The following is an 8734-nucleotide window of genomic DNA, read 5'->3' on the forward strand; positions in this document are numbered from 1 at the left end:
GGTTTTTGGCTCCGTCCCCGATCTGTTGGGGGTATGTAGGTATATATAGGAGCAAGGAGTACGTCACTGGAGCGTCAGGGGGCCCACGAGGCAGGGGCGCGCCCAGGGGGGAGGGCGCGCCCCCCACCGTCGTGACCGCCTCTGGCACTTCTTAGAGTAGGGTCCAAGTCTCCTGGATCACGTTCGGTGAGAAAATCACGTTTCCGAAGGTTTCATTACGTTTGGACTCCGTTTGATATTCCATTTCTTCGAAACACCGAAATAGGCAAAAACAGCAATTCTAGGCTGGGCCTCCGGTTAATAGGTTAGTCCCAATAATAATATAAAAGTGGAAAATAAAGCCCATTATAGTCCAAAACACTACATAAAGTAGCATGGAGCAATCAAAAATTATAGATACGTTGGAGACGTATCAGGCATCCCCAAGCTTAATTCCTGCTCGTCCTCGAGTAGGTAAATGATAAAAAGAGAATTTTTGATGCGGAGTGATACTTTGGCATAATTTCAATGTAAATGTTCTTAATTGTGATATGAATATTCAGATCCGAAAGATTCAAGACAAAAGTTCATATTGACATAAAAATAATAATACTTCAAGCACACTAATCAAAATAATTATGTCCTCTCAAAATAACATGGCCAAAGAAAGTTCATCCCTACAAAATCATATAGTTAGGCTATGCTTCATTTTCGTCACACAAAGATGTTCCCAACTTCTATACCCCCGGTGACAAGCCAAGCAATTGTTTCATACTTAAATAATCTCAAACTTTTTCAACCTTCACGCAATACATGAGCGTGAGCCATGGATATGGCACTATGGGTGGAATAGAATATGATGATGGGGATTGTGTGGAGAAGACAAAAAAGGAGAAAGTCTCACATTGACGAGGATAATCAACGGGCTATGGAGATGCCCATCAATTGATGTCAACATGAGGAGTAGGGATTGCCATGCAACGGATGCACTAGAGCTATGAATGCTCAACAAAAGAAAACTAGTGGGTGTGCATCCAACTTGCTTGCTCATGAATACCTAGGGCATTTGAGGAAGCCCATCGTAGGAATATACAAGCCAAGTTCTATAATGAAAAATTCCCACTAGTATGAAAAAGACAACTTATGAGACTCACTATATGAAAAACATGGTGCTACTTTGAAGCACAATATATGGGACTCACTACATGAAGAACGAGGTGCTACTTTGAAGCACAAAATATGGGACTCACTACATGAAGAACATGGTGCTACTTTGAAGCGCAAGTGTGGAAAAAGAGATAGTAGCATTGCCCTTTTCTTTTCTTCTTCTTTTTTTTCGGCCTTCCTTTTTTTGGCCTTTCTCTTTTTTTTATTTGGGAAATGCTCTAATAATGATGATCATCACACTTCTATTGATTACAACATGAGGATTACAACTCGAAACAAGAACAAGGTATGACTCTATATGAATGCCTCCGGCGGTGTACCGGGATGGTGCAATGAATCAAGAGTGACATATATGAAAAATAATGCATGGTGGCTTTGCCACAAATACAATGTCAACTACATGATCATGCCATGGCAATATGACAAAAGTAATGTATATCATAATAATGATGAACGGAACAGTGGAAAGTTGCATGGCAATATATCTCGGAATGCCTATGGAAATGCCATAATAGGTAGGTATGGTGGCTGTTTTGAGGAAGATATAGGGAGGTTTATGTGTGATAGAGCGTATCGTATCACGGAGTTTGGATGCACCGGCGAAGTTTGCGCCAACTCTCAATGTGAGAAAGGGCAATGCACGGTACCGAAGAGGCTAGCAATGGCGGAAAGGTAAAAGTGCGTATAATCCATGGACTCAACATTATTCAAAAGAACTCATATACTTATTGCAAAAATTTAGAAGTCGTCAAAAATCAAGTACTACGCGCATGCTCCTAGGGGTATAGATTGGTAGGAAAAGACCATCGCTCGTCCCCGACCGCCACTCATAAGGATGCACAAGCCAGGTACACTTCATGCTTCAAATTTGTTACACAACTTTAACCATACGTGCATGCTACGGGATTTACCAACTTCAACACAAGCATTTCTCAAATTCATAACTACTCAGCTAGCATGACTTTGATATTATTACCTCCATATCTCAAAACAATTATCAAGCATCAAACTTATCTTAGTATTCAACGCACTCAAAAGAAAGTTTCACATATCTTGAACACCAAGTATATTAACATTAAGCAAATTATCATGCTATTAACGCCTCTCAAAATAATCTAAGTGAAGCATGAGATATCAAGTTTCTTTAAAACAAATCCACCACCATTCTCTAAAAGATCTAAGTGAAGCACTAGAGCAAAAATTATCACGTTCAAAAAGATATAAGTGAAGCACTATGAGCAAATTATCAAGCTCAACAGATATAAGTGAAGCACATAGAGTATTCTATCAAATTTCAATTCATATGTGTCTCTCTCAAAAGGTGTGTACAGAAAGGATGATTGTGGTAAACTAACAAGGAAAGACTCAAATAATACAAGATGCTCCAAGCAAAACACATATCATGTTGGTGAATAAAAATATAGCTCCAAGTAAATTACCGATGGAAGTGGACGAAAGAGGGGATGCCTTCCGGGGCATCCCCAAGCTTTGACTTTTGGTGTCCTTGGATTATCTTGGGGGTGCCATGGTCATCCCCAACCTTAGGCTCTTTCCACTCCTTGTTCCATAATGCATCAAAAGAATTCACCCAAAACTCGAAAACTTCACAACACAAAACTCAATAGAAATCTTGTAAGCTCCGTTAGAGAAAGAAAACAAAAGACTACTTTAAGGTACTGTAATGAAACCATTCTTTATTTATATTGGTGTTAAACCTACTGTATTCCAACTTCTCTATGGATCATAAACTATTTTACTAACCATAGATTCATCAAAATAAGAAAACAACACACGCAAAACATAATCTGTCAAAAACAGAACAGTCTGTAGTAATCTGTGACTAACGCAAACTTTTGGAACCCAAACAAATCTACCAAATTAGAAGACCTGGACAATTTGTTTATTGATCAGAAGCAAAAAGAATCAATGCAAAATCACGTTCCTGTGATTTATTGAATTGTTTCTCGTGAGCACAAAGTTTCTGTTTTTCAGCAGAATCAAATCAACTATCACCCAAGAAGATCCAATAGGTCCAACTTGGAAGAAACACTAATTAAAAGATAAAACCACATAAAAACAGAGGCTGTATGGATTATTTATTCCTAAACAGAACCAAAAACAAAAAACACAAAATAAAATTGGGTTTCCTCCCAACAAGCGTTATCGTTTAACGCCCCTAGCTAGGCATAAAAGTAAGGATAGATCTAGGTATTGCCATCTTTGGTAGGCAATCCATAAGTGGCTCTCATGATAGATTCATATGGTAATTTTATTTTCTTTCTAGGAAAGTGTTCCATGCCTTTATTTAAAGGGAATTGGAATCTAATATTTCCTTCCTTCATATAAATAATTGCACCAATCGTTCTAAGGAAATGTCTACCAAGAATAATAGGACATGAAGGATTGCAATCTATATCAAGAACGATAAAATATACGGGCACATAATTCCTAGTTGAAACAATAAGAACATCATTAATTCTTCACATAGGCTTTTTAATAGTGGAATCCGCAAGATGCAAGTTTAGAGAGCAATCATCAAAATCACGGAAATCTAGCAAATCACACAAAGTTTTGGGAATAGTAGAGACACTAGCACCCAAATCACACAAAACATGAAACTCATAATTTTTAATTTTAATTTTAATAGTAGGTTCCCACTCATCATGGAGTTTCCTAGGGATAGAAATTTTGAACTCAAGCTTTTCTTCATAAGATTGCATCAAGGCATCAGCAATGTGTTCGGTAAATGCCTTATTTTGACTATAAGCATGAGGAGAATCTAGAACGGATTGCAATAAGGAAATACAACCAATCAAAGAGCAATTTTCATAATTAAATTCCTTGAGATCCAAAATAGTGGGTTTAGCAATATCATGGTTTTTATTTATTTCAATCCCACTTTCATCAATTTCATCATTAAGATCTAAAAACTCCGAATTCTTAGAACGCCTTCTAGGTAAAGGAAGATCCTATTTAGTTTCATCAAGATTCATATTGCAAAACAAATATTTAATAGGGGACACATCAACAACTTTTAGATCTTCTTCTTGATTTTCATAGGAGTCCGGTTTAGCGGCCATCTTATTGACTAAGGTGGCTTGCATATCCGAAATTTCAGCGGTCATCTTTTCAAGACGAGCGATTTGTGCTCTTATACCATCAAATTCTTTCGACATATCATCGGGCTCTTTATTCATATAACTCATAAAACTCTTTTGTTCCTTAAGCTCGTTTCTAAAGAAATTATTATGCTCAAATTGCAAAACCATAAACTTCCTGACATTTTTTTGATCTCCTCTAGCCTTTTATGGTGAAGATCACCAGATTTAGGTAAGGCCATTACAACAAACAAGCAAACTAACACATGAGCAAACAAAAGGCAAAGGGAAAAAGAGGAGGAGATTGGGAAAGAGAGGGCGAATAAAACGGCAAAGGTGAAGTGGGGGAGAGGAAAACGAGAGGCAAATGTCAAATAATGTAATGCAAGAGATAGGGATTGCAATGGGTACTTGGTATGTTGACTTTTGCGTAGGCCTCCCCGGCAATGGCGCCAGAAATTCTTCTTGCAACGTCTCGAGCTTGCGTTGGATTTCCCTGAAGAGGAGAGGATGATGCAGCACAATAGCGTAAGTATTTCCCTCAGTTTTTGAGAACCAAGGTATCAATCCAGTAGGAGACCACGCGCAAGTCCCTCGTACCTGCACAAAACGATAGCTACTCACAACCAACGCTTAGGGGTTGTCAATCCCTTCACGGTCACTTACGAGGGTGAGATCTGATCGAGAAATATTTTTGGTATTTTTGGTATAAAGATGCAAAGTAAAAAGTAAAAGCAAAAGCAAGTAAATAAAGTGATGGATATTGATATGATAAGAATAGACCCGGGGGCCATAGGTTTCACTAGTGGCTTCTCTCAAGAGCATAAGTATTCTACGGTGGGTGAACAAATTACTGTTGAGCAATTGACAGAATTGAGCATAGTTATGAGGTTATCCAGGCAATGATCATGTATATAGGCATCACGTCCGTGACAAGTAGACCGAAACGATTCTGCATCTACTACTATTACTCCACTCATCAACTGCTATCCAGCATGCATCTAGAGCATTAAGTTAAAAATAGAGTAACGCCTTAAGCAAGATGACATGATGTAGAGGAATAAATTCATGCAATATGATAAATATCCCATCTTGTTATCCTGGATGGCAACAATACAATACGTGCCTTGCAACCCTTTCTGTCACTGGGTAAGGTCACCGCAAGATTGAACCCAAAGCTAAGCACTTATCCCATTGCAAGAACTACAAATCTAGTTGGCCAAACCAAACGGGTAATTCAAAGAGACTTGCAATGATAACTCAATCATACATAAAAGAATTCAGAGAAGAATCAAATATTTTCCATAGATAAGCTGGATCATAAACCCACAATTCATCGGTCTCAACAAACACACCGCAAAAAAGAAGATTACATCAAATAGATCTCCACGAGAGAGGGGGAGAACACTGTATTGAGATCCAAAAAGAGAGAAGAAGCCATCTAGCTACTAACTATGGACCCGAAGGTCTGAAGTAAACTACTCACACTTCATCGGAGGGGCTATGGTGATGATGTAGAAGCCCTCCATGGTAGATGCCCCCTCCGGCGGAGCTCCGGAACAAGCCCCAAGATGGGATCTCGCGGATACAGAAAGTTGCGGCGGTGGAATTAGGTTTTTGGCTTAGTCCCCGATCTGTTGGGGGTGCGTAGGTATATATAGGAGGAAGGAGTACATCGGTGGAGCGTCAGGGGGCCCACGAGGCAGGGGGCGCACCCAGGGGGGAGGGCGCACCCCCCACCCTCGTGACCGCCTCTGGCACTTCTTGGAGTAGGGTCCAAGTCTCCTAGATTACGTTCGGTGAGAAAATCACGTTTCCGAAGGTTTCATTCCGTTTGGACTCCGTTTGATATTCCGTTTCTTCGAAACACTGAAATAGGCAAAAAAACTGCAATTCTGGGCTAGGCCTCCGGTTAATAGGTTAGTCCCAAAAATAATATAAAAGTGGAAAATAAAGCCCATTATAGTCCAAAACAATAGATAAAGTAGCATGGAGCAATCAAAAATTATAGATACGTTGGAGACGTATCAGGTTCCTGTTCATCCAGAGGCAACGCCACCGCTCACTGTTCATCCAACCCCCTCCGCAACGCTCACTGTTCATCCCAGAGGAAGCATCGATCGGCTTCAGTTAGCAGCAGTAGCGAAGGAATCGCTCCATCGGGTTCAGTTAACAGCCATCGATCGGTCGCTCGGGTTCAGTAATGCGTAGCTTGCAGTGCAATCGCTCGGGTTCAGTTAGAGCCCAACGCCTCACTCTGCTTCAGTTAGAGCCAACGCCTCGCACACACGCGCGTACGTACGAGAGAAACGTGCATTGCTCCGCCCCCGGCCTCCCACCGTAACCGGCAACTCCCCGAAATTTTCCTCCCCCTCGCTTCTACCACGGTTTTTTCCGTCATGGACGGCCCAAAGAATGTCATGCAGCTGCGTCTCTGGCCCGCCCAGGACGAAAAGCCCATTTTTTGTCATGATTTTTTGTCATCGAAGTAGGAGCCCACCACATCTATGATGATACCGGGTTTTGTCACAATTATCGTCATAGAAGTGTCATATGTATGACAAAAAAAATTCATTCGTCCCAAAATGTCACGGATGTGTCTTTTTTTGTAGTGAGGACCCCCGTTTCGACCGTAGGAGGTCCGTTTCCTCCGTTTTGTGGTACGCCACACCCCTCCCGATCAACAGGACCCCCGTTTCGACCGTAGGAGGTCCGTTTCCTACGTTTTGCGATACGCCAGACCCCTCCTGATGAACAGGATCCCGTTTCGAACGTGGCCGGTCGAACACAAGGCCGTTTCCTCCGTTCTGCGGTACGCCAGGCCTCCTTTCCATCGCCTGTTCCGTCCAAGCCCTCCCGATGAATACGACCATGCATTCCGTTCGAACCCAGCCGGTTGGCTCCCCATGAACACGAAGACGACGCTGTTTCTCCGTTCCGACCCAGCCAATGTACATGAACCCTGGTCGTACGTATATATGCGCGAGTAGGCATTCGAGACCCCGCCCGTATGTACACATACGTGGCCGTATTTTCTTTCTTTTACCCTGGCCGCTGTACGTACGTGTACATGCTACGTGCGCGCCTCTACTACGACACGTGCGCGCCTCTACATCCACCAGTATATATGTACGCACACGTTCGCGACCAGAATGACAACACTACGTATGCTTTGACCAGGTGGGCCCCGACTGTCAGGCACTTCCTTGCGTGCGAAGATGTAGCTGGTGGGTCCCAGCAGTCAGGGGGGCGAATCGTTTTTTCGGATGCACTTCCATGCATGCGAAGATGTAGCTGGTGGGTCCCAGCAGTCAGGGGGGCGAATCGTATTTTTTTGCCCAAATGCACTTCCTTGCGTGCGAAGATGTAGCTGGTGGGTCCCAGCAGTCAGGGGGGAAACGTTTTTTTCGCGAAATACGGTGGCCTGTCCGGTGGGTCCCTGCTGTCAGGTGGAGGAATAATTATTTTCTACGTAATAAGGAGGCACTTCCTTGCTGTGGCCGTGGACCCAGCTATCAGCCTCTCCACGTGCATTCCACGTCCGATGGAAGTCGTTCTTTGACCACGTTGACCACGCCACGCCGAGAGCACCAGGGCGGCGGACGACGGCGAGGCCTAGGAAGGGGACGACTCGGAGCCGAGGAAGACGCGGCAGTGGAAGCCCGCGCGGAGAGGAGTACGAGGGTTCACCGGTTCGGCTGCAGTGTGAGGCTACCGTCGCCGCAGAATGACAGGGGGTGTGGGTGAGTAGAGGGATGCCCTGGCCAGCGGTGGGAGTAGTAGGGTGCGCTGAGGCCTGTGCGGCAGCATAGCCGGCCACGGGAGGCGGGAGCAGGCGGTCCCGCCGGCGCTGCTTTGGCGGCTGGGGCAAGAAGTTCAGAGATTGAAGAAACACGACGGCCGTTGGATTGACATCCAATGGACGTCTGCTAGAATCGTTTGTTGACGTATATAATAACTAAAAAAATCTTGCACACGCATCAACTAAACAGGCCCACAAGTCAGACCACTCCTTTTTTTAATAATTTATATATAGCTCATGGCAACTTCTTATGCAATTTATTGCAGTCATTTTTTTTGGTTGGCCAAGGTCAATGTCGCATATTTCTGTGGGTTCCAAACTATTTTTAATACTGAAATGTCGAGCCAGATTTAAAGTACTTTGAAGATATATTTAAATTAGGTTAACGCCCAGTGAAATAGGAATCTGAAAATGTGAAGAAAATTATAAAGTAATTGCCAATTTGTCATCTATTTTTATATTTACAACCCATTTCATATTACTTTCAAGATTTGCAGGCGTCTTGAAAGAGTTGCATCCCATCAGGGCATAGAAAAATAAGTAGGCCTGGATTGGGTATTCTTCAGGAAAAATAAACTGGGCTCATTTTTACATAGAAAAATAGCTGGGTTGGTCACATGGTGAACATAAAATATAAGCCTGGGCTAGACGGGCCACAGCCCAGTTCAAACCATGCTCCCTCTCAATA

This window comes from Triticum aestivum, chromosome 5B (genome assembly GCF_018294505.1).
Source record: "Triticum aestivum cultivar Chinese Spring chromosome 5B, IWGSC CS RefSeq v2.1, whole genome shotgun sequence".
Classification (NCBI taxonomy): domain Eukaryota; kingdom Viridiplantae; phylum Streptophyta; class Magnoliopsida; order Poales; family Poaceae; genus Triticum; species Triticum aestivum.